The sequence below is a fragment of the Pongo pygmaeus genome, chromosome 2 (genome assembly GCF_028885625.2).
Source record: "Pongo pygmaeus isolate AG05252 chromosome 2, NHGRI_mPonPyg2-v2.0_pri, whole genome shotgun sequence".
NCBI classification, from domain to species: Eukaryota; Metazoa; Chordata; class Mammalia; order Primates; family Hominidae; genus Pongo; species Pongo pygmaeus.
Window position 1 is genome coordinate 143249485 of NC_085930.1, and position 25623 is coordinate 143275107.

A 25623-nucleotide genomic window follows, 5' to 3' on the forward strand; every position below is an offset into this window, starting at 1 on the left:
ATGCTTTTCACGGGAAGTCTTCTCTTGAATGTTGGGCCTTTGGATGAAAGAGCCTTGGTGGTGAAGCCCTGGTATGGTTTTGGGACACTGCAGGCCAGCCCTTTCTCCTCTTCTTTTATGCTTCCACTGAAATATTTCTGCAGTTAAAATTTATTTTGATTAATGCTTAAACATACATGGGCTACTCAGAATGACAGTTTATCCATTTATTAATTCATTCATCAAACATTAATCAAGCAAACCCCTCATCTTAGAAGACTGAGTTCCTGGTATTCCCTGAAGATGCCAGCACAGAAGACACAGATGCCAGCTCCCTTCCTGCTCCAAGAACCTCTGACAAGTGCGCATGGCAGGACTAGTAACACACCTGTGCCCTTAGCAATTTGCATCACCAATACTTGAATCCCCAGTGCCCAGGGCAATGAGGCCCAGTGAAATGAGACTGAGAGTGGAGAGGTAGGGCCTCAAAGCCAGCTTGCCACTTAGCAGCTGTATGCCCTTGGGCAGTTTCTTCATATGCAGAATGTGGACTATGATCCTAATTCATCAAGGCTGTCACAAGGCCAGGTGAGATGCTGAAAAGGGAAGACAATAAAAATGCTGTAGATGGAACTCCGTATGTAATGTCAGCCACCCAAGAGGGCAGCTGTAGGAAGGCATCAGGGCAGGAAGTTGATCCTGGCCTCAGGGTCTGGGAGACAATAGAGGGGCACATGTGGGGTGACTTGGAGAGCCAGCCCATCCAAAGGGAGGAACTAAAACTTGGCCCCCTGTGTTCACGGGCTTCTCAGGAAAAGTTGGCTGCTCAATTTTTTAATGCTATTTTCCTGGTTTTCAAATGTTAGCACCAATTAACTTAAAACAAACAAAAAACAACACTGCGCAGGCCAAACAGTAAAGTTTGTAACCTCTGCTCACACTAGTGTTGGCGTAGTAAAGATGACCTGGGACCATGATGCATTACTGCAGTTAAGATTCCCAGGAAAGGGAGTGGGGACCCAGCAGGAGGAGAGCCATCTTCCCTTGTCTGCAGGGCTCCAAACAAGACTGGAGCGACAGAAACTGGCCACCCATCATATGTCCCTTCAACCAGAATGGGGCTGTTTTTGCAATAGAGTGCCATCTATAAAGAACCAAAGCCAAAAAACTTCTAGGAAAAAAAAATAGGAGAAAATTGTGACCCTGGGTTAGGCAAAGCTTCTTTTTAAAAAATAGTAGCATGGATAATTTTTTCTCTTGGATTTAACAAATGTCAACATTTCATCATGTATGCTTCACACTTGTATGGAAAAAAAGCTTACCAAAAACTTTTTTGTGGCCTTTTCTAATCCACCTTTTTTTTTTGAGATGGAGTCTGGCTCTGTCACCCAGGCTGGTGCAATCTTGGCTCACTGCAAGCTCTACCTCCCGAGTTCAAGCAATTTTCATGCCTCAGCGTCCCCAAGTAGTTGGGACTACAAGTGTGCGCCACCATGCCTGGCTAATTTTCTATTTTTAACTTTTTTTTTCTTACTTTGAGTTCTGGAATACATGTGCAGAATGTGCATGTTTGTTACACAGGTATACATGTGCCATGGTGGTTTGCTGCACCTATCAACCCATCATCTAGGTTTTAAGCCCCAAATGCATTAGCTGTTTGTCCTAATGCTCTCCCTCGTCTTTCTGTCCACCCCTACGACAGGCCTCAGTGTGTGTTTTTCCCCTCCCTGTGTCCCTGTGTTCTCATTGTTCAACTCCCACATATGAGTGAGAACATGCAGTGTTTGGTTTTCTGTTCCTGTGTTAGTTTGCTGAGGATGATGGCTTCTGGCTTCATCTATGTCCCTGCAAAGGACGTGATCTCATTCCTTTTTATGGCTGCATAGTATTCCATGGTGTATATGTGCCACATTTTCTTTATCCAGTCTATCATTGATGGGCATTTGGGTTGGTTCCATGTCTTTGCTGTTGTAATAAACATGTGTGCTGCAATAAACATGTGTGCATGTGTCTTTATAGTAGAATGATTTAAATTCCTTTGAGCATATACCTAGTAATGGGATTGCTGGGTCAAATGGTATTTCTGGTTCTAGATCCTTGAGGAATCACCATGCTATCTTCCACAATGGTTGAACTAATTTACACTCCCACCAACAGTGTAAAAGTGTTCCTATTTCTCCACAGCCTCGCTAGCATCTATTGTTTCTTGACTTTTTAATAATCGTCATTCTGACTTGTGTTGTTGTTTTTTTTTACTTTTTTTGAGATGGAGTCTTGCTCTGTCACCCAGGCTGGAGTGCAGTGGCGTGATCTCACCTCACTGCAACCTCTGCCTCCTGGGTTCAAATGATTCTCCTGCCTCAGCCTCTTGAGTAGCTGGACCTACAGGCACACACCACCATGCCCGGCTAATTTTTGTATTTTTGTAGAGATGGAGTTTCACCATGTTGACCAGGTTGGTCTTGAATTCCTGATCTCAAGTGATCTGCCCGCCTTGGCCTCCCAAAGTACTGGGGTTACAGGCGTGAGCCACTGTGCCCAGCTTCATTGTGACTGATTTGCATTTCTTTAATAATCAGTGATGCTGAGCTTTTTTTCATGTTTGCTGGCTGCATAAATGTCTTCTTTTGAGAAGTGTCTGTTCATATTCTTTCCCCACTTTTTGATGGGGTTGTTTTTTTCTTGTAAATTTGTTTAAGTTCCTTGTAGATTCTGGATATTAGACCTTTGTTAGATGGGTAGATTGCAAAAATTTTCTCACATTCTGCAGGTTGCCTGTTCACTCTGATGATAGTTTCTTTTGCTGTGGAGAAGCCCTTTAGTTTAACACTTGGCTAATTTTTGTATTTTTAGTAGAGACATGGTTTCACCATGTTGGCTAGGCTGGTCTCTTTCATGCGCGTCCGTGTGAAAAGACCACCAAACAAGCTTTGTGTGAGCAACATGGCTGTTTATTTCACCTGGGTGCAGGCGGGCTGAGTCCGAAAAGAGAGTCAGCGAAGGGAGATAGGGGTGGGGCCGTTTTATAGGATTTGGGAAGGTAATGGAAAATTACAGTCAAAGGGGGTTGTTCTCTGGTGGGCAGGGGCAGGGGTCACAAGGTGCTCAGTGGGGGAGCTTCTGAGCCAGAAGAAGGAAATTCACAGGGTTAATCACTCAGTTAAGGTGGGGCAGGAACAAATCACAATGGTGGAATGTCATCAGTTAAGGTGGGGCAGGGCCTTTTCACTTCTTTTGTGATTCTTCAGTTACTTCAGGCCATCTGGGCGTATACGTGCAAGTCACAGGGGATGAGATGGCTTGGCTTGGGCTCAGAGGCCTGACATTCCTGCCTTCTTATATTAATAAGAAAAATAAAACAAAATAGTGTTGAAGTGTTGGGGCGGCGAAAATTTTTGGGGGGTGGTATGGAGAGAGAATGGGCGATGTTTCTCAGGGCTGCTTCAAGTGGGATTAAAGGCGGCGTGGGAACCTAGAGTGGGAGAAATTAAGCTGAAAGGAGGTCTTGTGGTAAGGGGTGATATTGTGGGGGATGTAAGAAGAAACATTTGTGGTATAGAATGATTGGTGATGGCCTGGATGTGGTTTTGTATGAATTGAAAAACTAAATGGAATAAGAGAAGGAGAAAAACAGGTATAAAAGGTCTAAGAATTGGGAGGACCTAGAACATCTGATTAGAGAGTGCCTAAGGAGATTCAGCATAGTCCTGCCAGCAAAGATTATTTATTTACTTCAAGAGTTTAGAGTGGCAGTTTGGGGATAGCACCAAGAGATATCAGCTGTGATGGTTTGGAGAAACAGTGTAAACTGGCAGTGTAAACAAGAGCAGGGCACGTATGAGTAGTTGAGAACGGTGAATAGGAGTATGACCACAGAGAAGATAGTAGGGATGACAAGTTTTTTTGGGGGCACAGTCTAAGTTGGTCCGGTGTCTGGAATGAGACTGGGGCTTAATAAAAAAGAGCTCAAATAGGCTGTACTTTGCAGCATTCCGAGGACAGGCCTGAATTCTGAGAAGCGAAAGTGGTAAAAGTATTGTCCAGTCCTTTTTCAGTTGGTGGCTGAGCTTGGTGAGGTGTGTTTTTAAAAGACTTTTAGTCCGTTCTACTTTTCTTGAAGACGGAGGACCATAAGGGATATAAAGGTTTCACTGAATACTAAGAGCCAGAAAAACTGCTTGGCTGATTTGACTAATAAAGGCTGGTCTGTTATCAGACTGTATAGAGGTGGGAAGGCTAAACTGAGGAATTATGTCTGACAGAAGGGAAGAAATGACTGCGGTGGCCTTCTCAGACCCTGTAGGAAAGGCCTTTACTTATTCAGTGAAAGTGTCTATTTAGACTAAGAAGTATTTTAGTTATCTGACTCGGGGCATGTTGAGTAAAGCTAATTTGCCAGTCCTGGGTGGGGGCAAATCCTCGAGCTTGATGTGTAGGGAAGGGAGGGGGCCTGAATAATCCTTGAGGAGTAGTAGAATAGCAGATAGAATAGCAGATGGAACACTGAGAAGTTATTTCCTTGGGATAGATTTCTACGATGGAAAGGAAATGAAAGGTTCTAAGAGGCGGGCTAGTGTCTTGTGCTGGAGCATAGCCTGCCTTTGCTGGTGTGTGGTGATTAGGCCTAGTGGAACTGCCATCAATAAATCAAGCGTGATCAGGGTGAGAAACAGGGAAGAAGGAAATGTGGGGAAATGGGATGAACATCAGGTGGATTAGAGAGATGCAGTCATGAGGGTCAGGTGTGGTATCTGGAAGAATGTGGGAGGCTGGATTGAAGTCCGGGCCAGGAACAATGGTAATTGTGGGACTTAACAAAGAGTGAGTACAGCTGAAGGAGCCGGGGAGCAGAAAGTATATGGGTCAGGTATGAGGAAGAAAATAGATTTTGGAAGTTATGAGAAATGTAGAGAGTGAGTTGAGCATAGTTTGTGATTTCTGAGGGCCTCTAAAAGTATTAAAGCAGTGGCAGCCGCTGCACGCAGACATGAGGGCTAGGCTAAAACAGTAAGGTCAAGTTGTTTGGACAGAAAGGCTGCAGGGTGCGGTCCTGGCTCTTGTGTAAGAATTCTGACCGCACTAACCATGCCTAGGAAGGAAAGGAGTTGTTTTGTAAGGGATTGAGGTTTGGAAGCTTAATCGGACACGATCAGCAGGGAGAGCACGTGTGTTTTTATGAAAATTATGCCGAGATAGGTAACAGATGAGGATGAAATTTGGGCTTGACTGAAGTAATGGGGTCTGTCTGTGAAGCTTTGTGGCAGTACAGCCCAGGTAATTTACTGAGCCTGATGGGTGTCAGGGTCAGTCCAAGTGAAAGCGGAGAGAGGCTGGGATGACGGGTGAAAAGGAATAGTAAAGAAAACATGTTTGAGATCCAGAACAGAATAATGAGTTGTGGAGGGAGGTATTGAGGATAGGAGAGTATATGGGTTTGGCACCACGAGGTGGATAGACAAAACAATTTGGTTGATAAGGTGCAGATTCTGAACTAACTTGTAAGCCTTGTCTGGTTTTAGGACAGGTAAAATGGGGGAATGGTAAGGAAAGTTTATAGGTTTTAGAAGCCCATGCTGTAGCAGGCGAGTGATAAGAGGCTTTAATCCTTTTAAAGCGTGCTGTGGGATGGGATATTGGCGTTGAGCAGGGTAAGGGTGATTAGGTTTTAATGGGATGGTAATGGGCATGTGATTGGTTGCCAGGGAAGGAGTAGAGATGTCCCATACTTGTGGGTTAAGGTGGGGGGATATGAGAGGAAGACGTGAAGGAGGCTTTGGGTTGGGGAGAAGGGCGGCAATGAGATGTGGCTGTAGTCCAGGAATAGTCAAGGAAGCAGATAATTTGGTTAAAATATCTCAGCCTAATAAGGGAACTGGGCAGGTGGGGATAACTAAAAAAGAGTGCATAAAAGAGTGTTGTCAAAGTTGGCACCAGAGTTGGGGAGTTTTAAGAGATTTAGAAGCCTGGCTATCAATACCCACAACAGTTATGGAGGCAAGGGAAACAAGCCCTTGAAAAGAAGGTAATGTGGAGTGGGTAGCCTCCATATTGATTAAGAAGGGGATGGACTTACCCTCCACTGTGAGAGTTACCCAAAGCTCGGCATCCGTGATGGTCTAGGGGCCTTCCGAGGCGATTGTGCAGCGTCAGTCCTCAGCTGCTAAGCCGAGAAGATCTGGGAAGGAGTCAGAGAGCCTTGGGCCAGAGTTCCAGGGGCTCTGGAAGTGGCTACCAGGTGAGTTGAACAGTCCGATTTTCAGTGGGGTCCTGCACAGATGGGACACGGCTTAGGAGGAATCCTGGGCTGCAGGCATTCCTTGGCCTGGTGGTCAGATTTCTGGCACTTGTAGCAAGCTCCTGGGGGAGGAGGTTCTGGAGGAACACCTGGCCACTGCAGTTCAGGCGTTTGGAAGTTCTTGTGTGCTGGAGATGTGGCTGGGGTTTGTCTCACAGTGAAGGCAAGGAATTGCACCTTTTTTTTATTATTGTACACCTTGAAGGCGAGGTTAATTAAGTCCTGTTGTGGGGTTTGAGGGCCAGATTCTAATTTTTGGAGTTTTATTTAATGTCAGGAGCGGATTGGGTAATAAAATGTATATTGAGAATAAGATGGCCTTTTGACCTTTTAGGGTCTAGGGCTGTAAAGTGTCTCAGGGTTGCTGCCAAAGGAGTCATGAACTGGGCTGGATTTTTATATTTGATGAAAAAGAGCCTAAACGCTTCTGATTTGGGATAAAGAAAAAGGAGCATTAACCTTGACTATGCCTTTGGCTCCAGCCGCCTTTTTAAGAGTAAATTGCTGGGCAGGTGGGGGAGGGCTAGTCACGGAATGAAACTGTAAGCCAGACGAGGTGTGAGGAGGGGAGGCGATAAAAAGATTACAGGGTGGAGGAGCAGAGGCTGAGGAAGAATTGGGACCTAGCTTGGCCTAGCGAGGAGGGGAGAGGTCAGATGGGTCTGTAGAAAAGGAAGATTAGAAAGACTCAGCGATGCTTGGGGTTGGGACTGAGGGAACAGGCGGGAGGGAAAGAAGGAAGATTTGGGACGAGTTGCACTGGGCACAGAGACTAGGAAGGGATTGATGTGTAAAAGAATGCCTGGACGTCAGGCACCTCAGACCATTTGCCCATTTTACGACAAAAATTATTTAGATCTTGTAGGATGGAAAAATTGAAAGTGCTGTTTTCCAGCTATTTGGAACTACTGTGGAGTTTGTATTCGGGTCACGCGGCATTGCAGAATAAAGTAAGACGCCTACATTTTAGGTCAGGTGAGAGTTGAAGAGGTTTTAAGTTCTTAAGGATACAGGCTAAGGGAGAAGGAGGAATGGAAGGTGGAAGCTTGCCTATAGTGAAGGAGGCAAGCCCAGAGAAAAGAGTAGAGACACGGAGAAGGGGTGGGGGTTTTTTGCCCTCCAGAAAAGCAGAGAAAGGGTTGGGGCACGGAAATAAGGGATTGGAGCACAGAGATAAGAGGTTGGGGTGCAGAAATAAGGGATTGGGGCACAGATAAGAGGTTGGGATGTGGAAATAAGGGATTGGGGGTTCTTGCCCTTTAGAAAAGTGGGACTTGCCGCTAAGGGTGAAGGAGAAGGGGTTGAGGGGTACTTGCCCCTCCCCCAGAAAAGCGGGACTTGTTGCTAAGGGTGAAGGAGAAGGGGTTGAGGGGTACTTGCCCCTCCCCCAGAAAAGCAGAGAAGGGGTAGAGACAAGGGGAGAAGGGGTTGGGGTACTTGCCCCTTCCCCGGAAAAGCAGAGAAGGGGTGGAGACAAGGAGAGAAGGGGTTGGGGTACTTGCCCTTTCCCCGGTAAAGCAGAGAAGGGGTAGAGACAAGGAGAGAAGGGGTTGGGGTACTTGTCCCTTCCCCAGAAAAGCGGGACTTGCCGCTAAGGGTGAAGGACCAAGGCAGGCATCCCAGTGTGGTCTGACACCCTTGAAACGTGGGCGTTTCAGAGAGGCGTCCCTGCAATGATTAAACACCAAGGGAAGGCTGCCTTCCCAGTCTGTGACTGGCACTGGAGTTTTGGGTCCACGGATAAAACGTGTCTCCTTTGTCTCTACCAGAAAATGAAAGGAATTGAAATTAAGAGAAGGGAGAGATTGAAGTGTAGTGCCAAGATTGAAAGGAGAAAGAGGTTGAGGGATAGTGAGGGAGGTTGGAGAAGAGAGTAAAAAGAGGCCGCTTACCAGATTTGAAATTGGTGAGATGTTTCTTGGGCTGGTCGATCTGAGGTCATAGGTGGATCTTTCTCACGGAGCAAAGAGCAGGAGGGCGGGAGATTGATCTCCCAAGGGAGGTCCCCCCTGATCTGAGTCACGGCACCAAATTTCATGCACGTCCGTGTGAAGAGACCACCAAACAGGCTTTGTGTGTGCAACATGGCTGTTTATTTCACCTGGGTGCAGGCGGGCTGAGTCCAAAAAGAGAGTCAGCGAAGGGAGATAGGGGTGGGGCCGTTTTATAGGATTTGGGAAGGTAATGGAAAATTACAGTCAAAGGGGGTTGTTCTCTGGTGGGCAGGGGCGGGGGGTCACAAGGTGCTCAGTGGGGAGCTTCTGAGCCAGAAGAAGGAAATTCACAGGGTTAATCACTCAGTTAAGGTGGGGCAGGAACAAATCACAATGGTGGAATGTCATCAGTTAAGGTGGGGCAGGGCCTTTTCACTTCTTTTGTGATTCTTCAGTTACTTCAGGCCATCTGGGCATATACGTGCAAGTCACAGGGGATGCGATGGCTTGGCTTAGGCTCAGAGGCCTGACAGTCTCAAACTCCTGACCTCAAGTGATCCACCTGCCTTGGCCTCCCAAAGTGCTGGATGGCCCCCACACCATTTCTTTAGCAGAAACAACTGCTATCTTGGTGATGGTGTTAACACTTGACAACCGTATTTTTGTATGTATACATATTCACAAACAACACGTAGTGTGATTTCATGTATTATAAAAAGTATATAAGGCAACATCATACATGAAGTTTGCAACCAGTAAATGAGAACCTTACCAGGTAACTTATATGTTGTCCTTGGGGTAGGTTTGGTTTATGCAGAGCTGGTTTTTGCACTTTCCCGGGAATAATGTGCTTTCCCAGGAATTGCTGGGTTTATGTTTAACTTTTAAAAATACCAAGCTGTTTTCCAAAGTGGCTAAGCTATTTTATATTCTCATCAGCAACATTTGAGGGTTTCAATTTAACCACATCCTCACCAATGCTTGATAGCAATTAGTCTTTTAGATTATAACCATTCTAGTGGGTGTGTACTGATAACTCATTGTTATTAATTTGCATTTCCATAATGACTAAAGTGAGCACCTTTTCATGTGCTTATTAGCCATTCATATGTTTTCTTTGGTGAAATGTACATTCAAACCTGCGCAGTTTTTAATTGGGTTGTTGATTTTCTTATTATGAAAGGGTAAGAGTTCTTTATATATTCAACACAGTAATTCTACTGCTAGGTACCTAGAAGTGAGAATATATATCCATATATGTATGTTGATATAAAGACATCATTTGAATGTCTATAGCGGCATTACTCATAATAGCCAAAATGTAAATGTTTATCAACTGGTAAATGAATAAAAAAAAGTATATCCATGCAAATAATACTATATAGCAATACAAAGGAATGAAGTACTCATACATGCTACAACATGGATGAAACACTAAAACACACTAAGGGCTGGGCATGGTGGCTCATGCCTGTAATCCCAGCACTTTGTGAGGCCAAGGTGGATCACCTGAGGTCAGGAGTTTCAGACTAGCCTGGGTAACATGGTGAAACCCCATCTCTACAAAAATACAAAAATTAGCTGGGCATAATGGTGGGTGCCTGTAATCCCAGCTACTGGGGAGGCTGAGGCGGGAGAATCACTTTAACCTGAAAGGCAGAGGTTGCAGTGAGCTGAGATTGAGCCATTGCACTCCAGCCTGGGCGACAGAGTGAGACTCCACCTCAAAAAAAAAAAAAAAAACAAAAAAAAAACTAAGTAAAAGAAGCCAAAAGATTATATATTGTATGAATCAATTTATATAAAGTCAGGAAGGCAAATCTATAAAGTAGTGGTTGCCTGGGGCTGTGGGTGGGTATGTGGAAGCTTTTTGGGGTAACTGAAATGTTCTAAAACTGGATTGTGGTGATGGCTGTACAACTCTAAGAATTTACAAAAATTATTAAAATGTGCACTTACACAGAGTGAATTTTATGATCTAAAATTTACATCCCAATAAAGCTGTTTAAAAACAAACACACAGACAAACAGAAATAATACCAACCATAACTAAATTCATGTAGAAAGTAGAAGGGAATTCTTTTCAACTTTTTCTCTTAGGCTGGCAAAACCATGATACCAAAAGCTGACAAAGACATTATTAAAAAAGAAATTTATGGGCAAATATTCCTCATGAACACAAATGCAAAAGTCATTAACAAAATATTAGCAAATTAAGTCTATTAATAAAGAACAAGCTTAATACATCATGACAATATGGAGTTTATCTCATATGAATTCAAGGTTGATATAACATTTGAGAAAAAATAGAGTTCACCACATGTGAACGACAGCCCTCCAAAAATATCTATGCCCTAATAAGCCCTGCAACCTGTAATTATCTTGCATGTCAAAGGGAAATTAAGGTGCCAAAGGGAAATTGAGGTAGCAAATGTAATTAATCAGCTAACCTTAAAATACGGAGAATATCATGAATTACCTAGTTGGGTCTCATGTAATCACAGGGACCCAAGTGTGGAAGAGGGAGGCAGAAGAATATCAGAGTGATGTGGTATGAGAAGGACTCCACTGGCCATTGGTGGTTATGAAGATGGATGGGGGGCTATGAGCCAAGGAATGCAGGCAGCCTCTAGAAGTAGTAAAAAATACAAAAACTAATTCTCCCATAGATCTTCCAGAAAAGAACACAGTCCTGTTAACACCCTGAGTATAGCCCAGAGAACCTCATTTTGTACTTTTGAATATACAGTAAATTTGTGTTAAGTCACTAGCTCTGTGGTAGTTTGTTACAGCAGCAATAAGAAATCAATATACCACATTAACGAAATAAAAAATTATATGGGCCAGACGCGGTGGCTCACACCTGTAATCCAAGCACTTTGGGAGGCCAAGGCGGGTGGATCACCTGAGGTAAGGAGTTTGGGACCAGTCTGGCCAACATGGTGAAACCCTGTCTCTACTAAAAAATACAAAAATTAGCCGGGCATGATGGTGGCGCTGTAGTCCCAGCTGCTCAGGAGGCTGAGGCAGGAGAATTGCTTAAACCCAGGAGGCGGAGGTTGCAGTGAGCTGAGATGGTGCAATTGCACTCCAGCCTGGGCAACAAAAGCGAAACTCTGTCTCAAAAAGCAAACAAACAAGCAAACAAAAATTATATAATCACTTTAATGCAGAAAAAGCATTTGACAGAACTCAATACACATTCATGATGAAAACGTTTTTTTAAACTAGAAATAGAAATAGCAGACTTCAAGATAAAAAGCATGATCAAATAAAAAAGGAGAGATTTAATGATGATAAAGTGTCCATCTGTCAGAAGATATAAAATTCTAAGTTATATGCCACTAATAATATAGCCTCAGGGAAAAAAACTGGCAGAAATAGAAGGAAAAGGAAATTATAACTACAGTGGATGGTTTTTTTTTTAAAATTATACTTTAAGTTCTGGGGTAAATGTGCACAACGTGCAGATCTGCCACATAGGTACACATGTGCCATGTTGGTTTGCTGCACCCATCAACTCGTCATTTACATTAGGTATTTCTCCTAATGCTATCCCTCCCCCAGTCTCCCACCCCCCTACAGGCCCCAGTGTGTGATGTTCCCCAGCCTGTGTCCAAGTGTTCCCTCTGTTCAACTCCCACCCATGAGTGACAACATGTAATGTTTGGTTCTCTGTCCTTGTGATAGTTTGCTGAGAATGATGGTTTCCAGCTTCATCCATGTCCCCGCAAAGGACATGAACACATCCTTTTTTATGGCCGCATAGTATTCCATGGTGTACATGTCCCACATTTTCTTAATCCAGTCTATCATTGATGGACATTGGGTTGGTTTCAAGTCTTTGCTATTGTGAATAGTGCCACAATAAACATATGTGTGCATGAGTCTTTATAGTAGCATGATTTATAATCCTTTGGGTATATACCCAATAATGGGATCGCTGGGTCAAATGGTATTTCTAGTTCTAGACCCTTGAGGAATCACCACACTGTCTTCCACAATGGTTGAACTAATTTACACTCCCACCAACAGTGTAAAAGCACTCCTATTTCTCCACATCTTCTCCAGCATCTGTTGTTTCCTGACTTTTTAATGATCGCCATTCTAACTGGTGTGAGATGGTATTTCATTGTGGTTTTGATTTGCACTGATGACCAGTGATGATCACTGATGACCAGTGACGATGAGCATTTTTTCATGTGTCTGTTGGTTGCATAAATGTCTTCTTTTGAGAAGTGTCTGTTCATATCCTTTGCCCACTTTTTGATGGGGTTGTTTGTTTTTTTCTTGTAAATTGGTTTAAGTTCTTTGTAGATTCTGCATATTAGCCCTTTGTCAGATGGGTAGATTGCAAAATTTTTCTCCCATTCTATAGGTTGCCTGTTGACTCTGATGGTAGTTTCTTTTGCTGTGCAGAAGCTCTTTAGTTTAATTAGATCCCATTTGTCTATTTTGGCTTTTGTTGCTATTGCTTTTGGTGTTTTAGTCATGAAGTCTTTGCCCATGCCTATGTCCTGAATGGTATTGCCTAAGTTTTCTTCAAGGGTTTTTATGGTTTTAGGTCTAACATTTAAGTCTTTAATCCATCTTGAATTAATTTTTGTATAAGATGTAAGGAAGGGATCCAGTTTCAGCTTTCTACATATGGCTAGCCAGTTTTCCCAGCACCATTTATTAAATAGGGAATCCTTTACCCATTTCTTGTTTTTGTCAGGTTTGTCAAAGATCAGATGGTTGTAGATGTGTGGTGTTATTTCTGAGGGCTCTGTTCTGTTCCATTGGTCTATATCTCTGTTTTGGTACCAGTACCATGCTGTTTTGGTTACTGCAGCCTTGTAGTATAGTTTGAAGTCAGGTAGAGTGATGCCTCAAGGTTTGTTCTTTTTGCTTAGGATTGTCTTGGCTATGAGGGCTCTTTTTTGGTTCCATATGAACTTCAGAGTATTTTTTTCCAATTCTGTGAAGAAAGTCATTGGTAGCTTGATGGGGATGGCATTGAATCTATAAATTACCTTGGGCAGTATGGTCATTTTCACAATATTGATTCCTCCTATCCATGAGCATGGAATGTTCTTCCATTTGTTTGTGTCCTCTTATTTCGTTGAGCAGTGGTTTGTAGTTCTCCTTGAAGAGGTCCTTCACATCCCTTGTAAGTTGGATTCCTAGGTATCTTATTCTCTTTGTAGCAGTTGTGAATGGGAGTTCACTCATGATTTGGCTCTCTGTCTGTTGTTGGTGTATAGGAATGCTTGTGATTTTTGCACATTGATTTTGTATCCTGAGACTTTGTTGAAGTTGCTTATCAGCTTAAGGAGTTTTTGGGTTGAGATGATGGGGTTTTCTAAATATGCAATCATGTCAGCTGCAAACAGGGACAATTTGAATTCCTCTTTTTGTAATTGAATACCCTTTCTTTCTGTTGCCTGATTGCCCTGGCCAGAACTTCCAACACCATATTGAATAGGAGTGGTGAGAGAGGGCATCCTTGTCTTGTGCCAGTTTGCAAAGGGAATGCTTCCAGTTTTTGCCCATTCAGTATGGTATCGGCTGGGGGTTTCTCATAAATAGCTTTTATTATTTTGAGATATGTTCCATCGATACCTAATTTATTGAGAGTTTTTAGCATGAAGTGGTGTTGAAATTTGTCGAAGGCCTTTTCTGCATCTATTGAGATAATCATGTGGTTTTTGTCGTTGGTTCTGTTTATGTGATGGATTACGTTTGTTGATTTGCATATGTTGAACCAGTCTTGCATCCCAGGGATGAAGCCAACTTGATCATGGTGCATAAGCTTTTTGATGTGCTGCTAGATTTGGTTTGCCAGTATTTTATTGAGGATTTTTGCACTGATGTTCATCAGGGATATTGGTTTAAAATTCTCTCTTTCTTATTATGTCTCTGCCAGGCTTTGGTATCAGGATGATGCTGGCCTCATAAAATGAGTTAGGGAGGATCCCCTCTTTTTCTGTTGATTGGAATAGTTTCAGAAGGAATGGTACCAGCTCTTCTTTGTACCTCTGGTAGAATTCGGCTGTGAATCCATCTCGTCCTGGACTTTTTTTGGTTGGTAAGCTAGTAATTTTTGCCTCAGTTTCAGAGCCTGTTATTGGTCTATTCAGACATTCAACTTCTTCCTGGTTTAGTCTTGGGAGGGTGTATGTGTCCAGGAATTTATCCATTTCTTCTAGATTTTCTAGGGTTTTTTTTTTTGTTTTTTTTTTGTGTGTGTGTAGAGGTGCTTATAGTATTCTCTTATGGTAGTTTGTATTTCTGTGGGATTGGTGGTGATATCCCCTTTATCATTTTTTATTGAATCTATTTGATTCCTCTCTTCTTCTTTATTAGTCTTGCTAGTGGTCTATCAATTTTGTTGATCTTTTCAAAAAACCAGCTCCTGGATTCACTGATTTTTTGAAGGGTTTTTTTGTGTCCCTATCTCCTTCAGTTTTGCTCTGATCTTAGTTATTTCTTGCCTTCTGCTAGCTTTTGAATTGTTTGCTCTTGCTTCTCTAGTTCTTTTAATTGCGATGTTAGGGTATCAATTTTAGGTCTTTCCTGCTTTCTCTAGTGGGCATTTAGTGCTATAAATTTCCCTCTACACACTATGTGTCCCAGAGATTCTGGTATGTTATCTTTGTTCTCACTGGATTCAAAGAACATCTTTATTTCTGCCTTCATTTTGTTATTTACCCAGTAGTCATTCAGGAGCAAGTTGTTCAGTTTCCATGTAGTTGTGCAGTTTTGAGTGAGTTCCTTAATCCTGAGTTCTAATTTGATTGCATTGTGGTCTGAGAGATAGTTTGTTGTGATTTCTGTTCTCTTACATTTGCTGAGGAGTGTTTTACTTCCAATTATGTGGTCAATTTTAGAATAAGTGCAGTGTGGTGCTGAGAAGAATGTATATTCTGTTGATTTGGAGTGGAGAGTTCTGTAGATGTCTATTAGGTCCGCTTGGTGCAGAGTTGAGTTCAAGTCCTGGATATCCTTGTTAACCTTCTGTCTCGTTGATCTGTCTAATATTGACAGTAGGGTGTTAAAGTCTCCCATATTATTGTGTGGGAGTCTAAGTCTCTTTGTAGGTCTCTAAGGACTTGCTTTATGAATCTGCGTGCTCCTGTATTGGGTGCATATATATTTAGGATAGTTAGTTCTTCTTGTTGAATTGATCCCTTTACCATTACGTAATGGCCTTCTTTGTCTCTTTAGGTCTTTGTTGGCTTAAAGTCTGTCTTATCAGACACTAGGATTGCAACCCCTGCTTTTTTTTGCTTTCTATTTGCTTAGTAGATCTTCCTCCATCCCTTTATTTTGAGCCTATGTGTGTCTGTGCATGTGAGATGGGTCTCCTGAATACAGCACACTGATGGGTCTTGACTCTTTATCTAATTTTCCAGTCTGTGACTTTTAATTGGGACATTTAGCCCATTTACATTTAAGGTTAATGTTGTTATGTGTGAATTTGATCCTGTCCTTATAATGTTAGCTGGTAATTTTGCCCGTTAATTGATGCAGTTTCTTCATAGCATTGATGGTCTTTACAATTTGGCATGTTTTTGCAGTGGCTGGTAGCAGTTGTTCCTTTCCATGTTTAGTGCTTCCTTCAGGAGCTCTTTTAGGGCAGGCCTGGTGGTGACAAAATCTCTCAGCATTTGCTTGTCTGTAAAGGATTTTATTTCTCCTTCACTTATGAAGCTTAGTTTGGCTGGATATGAAATTCTGGGTTGGAAATTGTTTTCTTTAAGAATGTTGAATATTGGCCCTCACTCTGTTCTGGCTTGTAGGGTTTTAGCTGAGAGATCTGCTGTTAGTCTGATGGGCTTCCCTTTGTGGTCACCCAACTTTTCTCTCTGGCTGCCTTTAACATTTTTTCCTTTGTTTCAACCTTGGTGAATCTGACAATTATTGGTCTTGGGGTTGCTCTTCTCGAGGAGTATCTTTGTGATGTTCTCTGTATTTCCTGAATTTGAGTGTTGGCCTGCCTTGCTTGATTGGGGAAGTTCTCCTGGATAATATCCTGAAGAGTGTTTTCCAACTTGGTTCCATTCTCCTCGTCACTTTCAGGTACACCAATCAAACATAGATTTGGTCTTTTCACATAGTCCCATATTTCTTGTAGGCTTTGTTTGTTTCTTTTTACTCTTTTTTCTCTAATCTTATCTTCTTGCTTTATTTCATTAATTTGATCTTCAATCACTGATATCCTTTCTTCCACTTGATTGAATTGGCTATTGAAGGTTGTGCATGCATCACGAAGTTCTTCTGCCATGGTTTTCAGCTCCATCAGGTCATTTAAGGTCTCCTCTATGCTGTTTGTTCTAGTTAGCCATTCGTCTAATGTTTTTTCAAGGTTTTTAGCTTCCTTGCAATGGGTTAGAACATGCTCCTTTAGCTCAGAGAAGTCTGTTATTACTGACTTTCTGAAGCCTACTTCTGTCAACTCATCAAAGTCATTCTCTGTCCAGTTTTGTTCCGTTGCTGGCGAGGAGCTGTGATCCTTTGGAGGAGAAGAGGTGCTCTAGTTTTTAGAATTTTTAGCTTTTCTGCTCTGGTTTCTCCCCATCTTTGTGGTTTTATCTACCTTTGGTCTTTGATGTTGGTGACCTACTGATGGGATTTTGGTGTGGATGTCCTTTTTGTTGATGTTGATGTTATTCCTTCCTGTTTATTAGTTTTCCTTCTAACAGTCAGGTCTCTCAGCTGCAGGTCTGTTGGAGTTTGCTGGAGGTCCACTCCAGATGCTGTTTGCCTGGGTATCACCAGCAGAGGCTGCAGAACAGCAAATGTTGCTGCCTGATCCTTCCCCCGGAAGTTTCATCCCAGAGGGGCACCTGCCTGTATGAGGTGTCTGTTGGCCCCTACTGGGAGATGTCTCTCTGTTAGGCTACACAGGGGTCAGGAACCCACTTGAGGAGGCAGTCTGTCTGTTCTCAGAGCTCAAACACCATGCTGGGAGAACCACTGCTCTCTTCAGAGCTCAGTTGGAAATGCAGAAATCACCTGTCTTCTCCATCGATCACGCTGGGAGCTACAGACCGGAGCTGTTCCTGTTCAGCCATCTTGGAATGGACCCCCTATAAAAAAAAAAAAGGAAATGGATGTTTTTAATACATCTCTCTCAGTAAACCTAAGTAAAGATGTAAGAGATTTGAGAAACAAGTTTAACAAACTTGAATTAATGGACATATGAAGAAGATTCCACCCCAAAATGTCAGAATATGTCCCTCTTCAAATACAATTAAAACTAATATTGGCTGAGTGTGGTGATGACGTCTGTAATTCCAGCATTTTGGGAGGCTGATGTGGGCGATCATTTGAGGCCAGGAGTTCGAGACCAGCTTGACCAACATGGCAAAACCCTGTCTCTACTAAAAATACAGAAATCAGCCGGGTGTGGTGGTGTGTACCTGTAATCCCAGCTACTCAGGAGGCTGAGGCAGGAGAATCGCTTGAGGGGGATAGAGGTTTCAGTGAGCCGAGATAGCATGGCTGCACTCCAGGCTGGGTGACAGAACAAGACTCTATCTCAAAAATAAATAAATAAATAAATGAAAATAAAACTAATATTAAACATATGTTGAGACACAAAGAAATGCTCAACAAATTCAAATGATTAAAATAATATAATCCTTGACTGAGTAGAATTAAACTAGAAATAAATTTTAGATGATATTTTAAAAAATACCTAAGTGTTTGGAAATTAGTCAATACACTTGTAAATACACTTGGGTGAAAGAAAGAAATTACAATTGAAAGTAGAGAATATTTTGAACTGAATGATCATGAAATGACTACACTCTTGGTGTGCAATTGAAGTTGTGCTCACAGGGAAACTGGTAGCCTTAAATTTATATTTTAAAAAAGAAAAGCATTGAGAAAGTAAATGATCTAAATACTTATTTTAAAAAGGTAAGAAGGAGCAAACTAAACATCAAGAAAATGGAAGGAAGACATAAAGAGTAGCAATTAATGAATTAGAAAATGAATGTACAATAGAGAAAACAACAAAATCAAAAGTTAGTTCTTTAAAAAGGCTAATAAGATTGATTGAACCTCTGACTAGACTTATCAAGAAAAAAATGTAAAGATACAAATATCAGGAATAAAAATAATAAGCAAACAAGTGCAGATCTTACAGACACTAACAAAAAGGCATCAACAACTCTTTGCCAACAACTGTAAACATTTAAACACAATGGATACATTCTTTTAAAAACTCATCATACAAAATGGACACAAGAGGAATTAGAAAATCTCAAGAGTCATATATAATTTTAAAACTGATCCTTAATTGAAAAACTTCCTACAACAAAAGTATCAGGCTCAGATGGCTTCATCAGTGAATGTTTCCAAATATTTAAGGAAGGAATAAGCCTTCACAACAAACTCTTTCAGAGAATGACAAAAGGGGAAACAATTCTCTTCTATTTTATAAGACCAGCATAACCTTGAAACCAAATCTGACAAGGACATTTCAAAAAAAGAAAAGTACAGACTCTCTTATGAATATAGATGTTAAAGCCCTAAACAAATTATGACCATATCAAATGATATATAAGAAGTGATATATAAAAAGAATAATCTATTATGACCAAGCTGAGTTTATTCCAAGCATGCAAGTTTTGTTTAACATCATCTGGAATAGTGAAATATTGAGCACTTTCTCCCTGAGATTGGGAACAAGAAAATAATACCTGCTACCATCATAACTTCTACCTAGCACAATCAGATCAGGAAAAGAAATAAAAGGTAGAATGACAGAGAAGAAAAAAATACTTATTCATCACCTCATACCAGTCGGAATGGCTATTACTAAAATGTCAAAAAAATAACAGATATTGACAAGGGTGTGGAGGAAAGGGAATGCTTATACACTGCTGGTGGGAATATAAATTATTTCAGCCATTATGGAAAGCAATTTGATGATTTCTCAAAGAACTTAAAACAGAAATACCATTCGACCCAGCAATCTCATTGTTGGGTACATCCCCAAAGGGATATTAACTTTTCTACCATAAAGACACATGCATGTGTATGTTCATTATAGCACTATTCACAATAGCAAAGGCATGGAATCAACCTAAATCCTCATCAATGGTAGACTGAATAAAGAAAATGTGGTACATATACACCATGGAATATTATGAAGCCATAAAAAAGCATCAAATCATGTCTTTTCAGAAACATGGATGGAGCTGGAGGCTATTATCCTAAGTGAACTAACATAGGAACAGAAAACCAAATATCACATGTTATCACTTATATGTGGGAGCTAAAGATTGAGCACAAAGAAGGGAACAAGAGACACTGGGGCCTACTTGAGGATGGAGGGTGGGAGGAGGGTGAGGATCGAAATACCTGTTGGGTACTATGCTTATCACCTGGGTGACAAAATAATCTGTACACCAAACCACCATGACACTCAATTTACCTACATAACAAACCTGTATGTATACCCCTTAACCTAAAACAAAAGTTGAAAAAAATAATTATTCACAGGCAACATGATTCTGTGTGTAGAAAATCCAAACGGACCTCCCTATAAATGATTAGAATTAATTAGTAAGTAAGATAATTGGATACTAGGTCAATGCATGGCAATAGTTCTATTTCTACTCATTAGAAATAAGCAATTAGAAAATGAACTTAAAAATTTATACCATTTACCACATTATCAAAAATATACCTGCAAAGACCCAGACACATATCTAATAAAAGATGTTCAAGACTCCACAAAAATCTACCAAGCATTACTAAGAGAAAGCGGGAATTTGCTCACTCTAGAGTGGAAGATAGGAAAGGGAGAATGGGGCTGGAACGGCTCTCAGATGTCCAAACACAGTGCCTAACACATCAATACTTGGCATTTACATTATTATGGCCATGTAAATGTCAACATACAGTACACTACAATTACATTTACTTTCTTTGTACAACTTTTCCTCATGGAGCTAGCATTTGCTCAGTTTTCTGCAAACCTTTCACCAAATGGGCCTCTAAAGTCCTTAATGGCACTATACAATTCCCTCAATAATGTCAACTACATCAGGTAACCACTTTATCAGTCCCGTTTTATTTTTCCCTATGACATGCCTCCTGGACTGGTCTGCCCTGCTCCTGTCTGGACTGTGTTCATCCTGCTCACTGCACAGCTGTTCTCCAGACACATCCCATTACTATCCTCTTAGGAATTCCCTTTGTCTCTTCTTTGTGAAGGAGCTTCCTGGTTCCAAGCAGACCTCTTTCTTGGTCTCTATCCCTCACTGGGTGGAGCACTCCACCAGAGAAATGGCTCATGAGAGGCAGATTTTCTTTGAGACCTTGAATGTTTCTAAATGTTCTTATTCTACTCTCATCCTTGATTGAGATTTTAACTGAGGATAGAACTCTAGGTTGGAAATTATTCTGTAGAATGTTGAAGGTATGGCACCACTGTTTCCTTACTACCAGCATTGCTAGTGTGAAGTCATTCTGATTCCTGATCTGTTGCAAGTGACTTGCTTTATTTCTTCTCTGGAGGACCTGTTTGTCTCTAGTGATCTGAAATTCATAATCACAAGCCTTAGAGTGGGTCTGTTTTCATTCACTGCTCTGTGAGTGTCCCACAATCCTGGGAAATTCATTGAATTATGTCTTTAATAATTTAATCCTCAGCAGATTCTGGTACAAGCTAGGCATGGTGACAGTGTTTGCTGGTATTATCATTCTCTTTGTGGAGCTCCTGTAGGTGAGACATTTTCCTCAGGTCTGGGGATCTTTGGAAGTCCTCTCAAAGTCCTTTTTAATATTGAGATACAGGACAGGCACAATGGCTCATGCCTGTAATCCCAGCACTTTGGGAGGCCGAGGTGGGTGGAGTGCTCAGGAGTTCAAGACCAGCCTGGGCAACAAAGTGAGACACCATCTCTACAAAACAAACAAAAAAACCAAAAAAACATTAGTCGAGTGTGGTGGTACATGCCTATAGTTCCAGCTACTTGTGAGGCTGAGGTGGGAAGGTGGCTTAAGCCTGGGAGGTAGAGGTTGCAGTGAGCTGAGATTGTCCACTACACTCTAGCCTGGGCAACAGAGCCAGAGCCAGACCCTGTCTCAAAAAAATAAAACCAGACTGAGATACTAAAATGCTCTATTAGCTATGTATGGCTGTATAACAAATTACCCCCAGATTTAGCAGCTTCGAGTAATAAGTTTTCTATGACCTTACAATTTTTCGGGGTCAGGAATTTAGGAATGGCTAAAGTGGGTGGTTCTGGCTCTGGGTCTTTCATGAGTTTCCAGTCAAGAAGCTGGCCAGGGCTGCAAAATCCTCACAGGAGCTGCTTCCAAGGTAGCTCACTCACATGGCTGTTGGCAGGAGGACTCAGTTCCTCAAAATGTGGGCCTCTCCAGAGGCTGCTCGAGCATCTTTACAACTAGCAGCTGGCTTTGCTGAGAGCAAGTGATCTGGAGAGAATAAGGAGGAGGCTATAATGCCTTCTATATCCTAGTCTTGAGTGTCATACACCATCATTTCGGCCACATTCTATTTTGTCAGAAGAGAGTCACTAAGTATGGCCTCCACATAAGAGGATGGGAATTAGGCTCTTCCTTTTGAATGTAGGAGCACCAAAGAATTCATGGACATTTTTTGAAACAACCATAAATGCCATCTGCAAACTGTGGTGTGTGTGTGTGTGTGTGTGTATGGAGGAATTGACTGACTGGCTTCCCAAAGATGGGCAAATTGGGTGCTGGTCTTTTCACTGGGGTGGTGGTTACAGATGGTAGCTGTAGGCCTTTTTTCTTGGGTTGATCCATTTTCTCAGTGATACCCTCCAGTTTTTGCTTTGAGGACAAAAGTCAGACAGCCAGGTTTGGGGAGTTAAGTAACATCAGAGTTTGAGGTGGTCTCATCATTCGGTATGCAGATTGTATTTTTGAAAACCATTCATTAATTTTTTTAACTATTAATTTTCTTCATGTGGTTTCATATGTTGATTTACAGCTATCTCGAGTGGGAGGTTTTCTTTTTCTTTTCGTCTGCTCTTTGGGCTCCCTTCTACGTCTGAGTATATTGCAGTTGCTCCTACCTAGTCCCTGGAACCCTCAGACTAGAGCCAGGCTTTGTACTGGTGACTCGGGGCTCCCACTACGTGGTTGTCCCATCATATAATAGACAACTCACCGAGCCTAGTGGATGGATTGGCTCAGCTGCCCTAATGTAAGGCAGTTTTGTATAGGTAAGGCCTTAACATAGGTGTCCAGTAATGGAGAGCTGCCTCATGGAGTGGAGAGCTCCTGGTCCCTGGAAGGATTCTAGGAAAGACTGGGTGATTGCATCTTGGATATGGGATTTCTGCATTGAAATCAGTGATTGCCACAATTTTATGAGGGGCTTGAGACTTTTGGATTCCTTAGGGAACAATACATCAGTGTCATCCTCATTATGCTGACGATGACTGACGTATCATGATGGTAGCCAATAGTTACTGAGTACTTACTGTGTGCCAGGGACTTTTCTAGTCATTGTACCATATGTTAGCTCATTTAATCCCCATAAGAAATGTACACAGTAGGTGCTATGAGTATCCCTATTTTACTGATGAGGAAACAAAAACAGGGAGGTTCAGTAACTTGCACAAATCAGTTGGGAGCTGGCAGAACTGGGGTTAGGAATCAGGAGGTCAGCTCCAGGTGTGTGCTCTTAGCTGGCACACTCTCCTACCTGCTGTCAAACAGGGGCTGAGCCACAGGCCTCCCCAGCCTCATGACCGCCAACACTGAGGAGGAGGAGGGGTCCACAGGGCTTCTCCAAGTGAAATCAATGTGTATAGAGGAAAACTCGAGGCCTCAATCATACATTAATGGCTCCTGACCACACAAGACATATTTCAGTCTAACAGGGGACCAGTGGCTAAGAAGCCATCTTTCCAGAAAGAAGCCCATTCACTTCTTTTAAAGATAGACTTTAACACTCTTGTTGAGCTTTAAAAATGTCAAGTGAAGCTTTTACTGCCAGAGTGGATGCCCTCCCACAATCAGGTTAACGTGTTCTCTCCACCGTGTTGCTCCTGGGAGATGGAGAAGGGGATCTGATACTCATGAAATGAATGCCAAAAGGTTCATGGTGCCCACGCTTGCCCAGTCCCTAGGGTGGGGCTATCCCAAAGGGCATAGGAGGAGGGGACAGCCTTAAAATGCTGCCAGTATCTTGGCTTCATTTAACTTTTTAAATAGAATAAAATGGTGGATGTTAATTTCCAGATCTCCTTGGTGTTCACATACATTCAAATACAAATATAAATATGAGCAAAGTGTTCACTAGGAAATCTGTAATCCCACCGTAATTTTGTTTTAAATAAACGCTTCCTCATTTTTCCTCACCACCATCCTTTACCCAGATGGGAGCTGCCGGGGCTCCCCACTCCTAATATCTGCACTTCATCAGTCATGCAGCCCAGCTGTTCTTGTGTACTCACGGTTGTGGCTGCCCCTATGCCACCAGCCTCTCCATAGCTGCCCCTGCCACCATAAAGGGGGACGTCACTGCCTTGGTCCCTGCACAGCCAGGGCGAAATGATGGCTGATTCCTTGTGTCACAGAGGCAGTCAGCCATTCCCCCTGATAGAAACAAAGCAATCTCGGCACATGCTCAGGGCGGGCGGATTCCCCCGAGAAGAATGGCACTCCTCCCATCGATTGGTTGCCCATGCACTGATTGTTTCCCAGAGGCAAACACCATGAGCACTCCCAGCCAGGTGGCAATTTTTCTCTTCTTGTAAATATACATTTCCCACAGGGGCAAAGGAGTACACTGCTGTGCATATGCTTTCCTAGTTGAGCAAAAGAAGGAAATGACTATTTAGGATGCTGTAACTCAACAGCTGTTTTGGTCAACAGCCATGTAAACAACCCAGAGATCTATCATTTTGTTTTTGAAATGACAAGGCAATGTTCACTTCAAAAATTTACCAATCACTTATTCTAAATGCAAGGCACTGTTTAATCATGGAGATAAAAGAGCAAACACACTCAGCCTGGGCTCCTTCTCCCTGGAGTTGATATGCCTGTGCACATTTGTGTCCTCTGAGCTGGGTGGCATGCATGTTGGGTGGAATCCTCCTGGAGCTCAGGGGAGGTCAGGAGGCCCCCAGCATATCCTGGGACCTTTGGTTTGAAAGCCTGGTTGTCAGTCCATGGGCTTATGGGAAGCCAGTGCTCCCCACTGGTCTGAATAGCCTCTGATATGGTTTGGCTGCGTCCCCAACCAAATGTCATCTTGAATTGTAGTTTCCATGATCTCCACGTGTCACGGGAGGGACCAAGTGGGAGGTAATTTAATCATGGGGGTGGTTACCTTCATGCTGTTCTCGTGATAGTGAGTGAGTTCTCACAAGATCTGATGATTTTATAAGGGGTGTTTCCCCCTTTTGCTCAGCACTTTTCCTTGCTGCCGCCATGAGAAGAAGTATGTGTTTGCTTCCCCTTCTGACATGATTGTAAGTTTCCTGAGGCCTCCCCAGCCATGCTGAACTGTGAGTCAATTAAACCTTTTTCCTTTATAAATTACCCAGTCTCGGGTATGTCTTTATTAGCAGTGTGAGAACGGACTAGACAGTCTCCTTCATTATTTTGGTCTGAGCCCTGATTTGGCTACCTTTAAGCTGGGATTGGCAAATACATGGCACACCTCACCCTTCAATCCATTGTCTACGGATCACTAGCTAGTCATGACACTCTTTCCTACTGAACCCAGATGTGGCCTCAGAATCTGTCTAAACCCAGTACCCCAGGCAATGATGACTAAACATCTAGAGTGCTGGTTTAATTGGAGAGAGGGACTCTCTTGGTGGGCCCTGTCTAGGTTTTGCCACTGGATACACTGGATACCACTGGATACCACTTCGTGGTGCTTTGTCTTTTTTATACTTCATCCTGCAGGGGCTCCTCTTCAGAGGATCAGCCTTGAGGACAACTGTGCTCAAAGAAACCACGAGTTTGAGTGTTCCCTGGAGCATTACTTTCCAATATATCAACAGTCTTCAAGACAGCCCCACATACTCAGGCTTTGCTGTAGAAAATGTTTATGCCTTTAGATCCTAAATAGCTATATTTGCCATTTTGCAGCTCTTTCCTGAGAAAACAGGTTCTTCTGGGGCTTTAGAAGCTTTCCCGTGGAAAGGTTTGTTTGTTGGTCTCTGTTTGGGTGGGTGGGAATGGGATCAGCAGGTGCCCTCAGCTAAATTTTTATGTCACTCTGGGTTAAGCAGAAGCATCAAGCTTAGGTTATATAATCTTCAAACAGGGCCATGGGGAAAATTTGGAGTAGGAACAAATCTAGATAAAGGAAAGAAAATTCCATTTAAACTGTTCACAGCCAAAGAATCCCTGACAACCCTCTGCTACCCACCTTTACAGACAGGGTGGCCATCCTTC

General features: G+C 42.4%; 1 long non-coding RNA gene across 1 annotated transcript in view; it reads left to right on the forward strand.

Moving 5' to 3' along the window:
- The first annotated feature begins 5292 nt into the window (after window positions 1–5292).
- The window catches only part of LOC134739185 (uncharacterized), an 86283-nt gene continuing 65952 nt past the window's right edge, over window positions 5293–25623 (forward strand). Inside the window, exon 1 of the long non-coding RNA XR_010125760.1 lies at window positions 5293–6214. This is a non-coding gene — a long non-coding RNA (uncharacterized LOC134739185). The remainder of the gene's footprint in view (window positions 6215–25623) is intronic.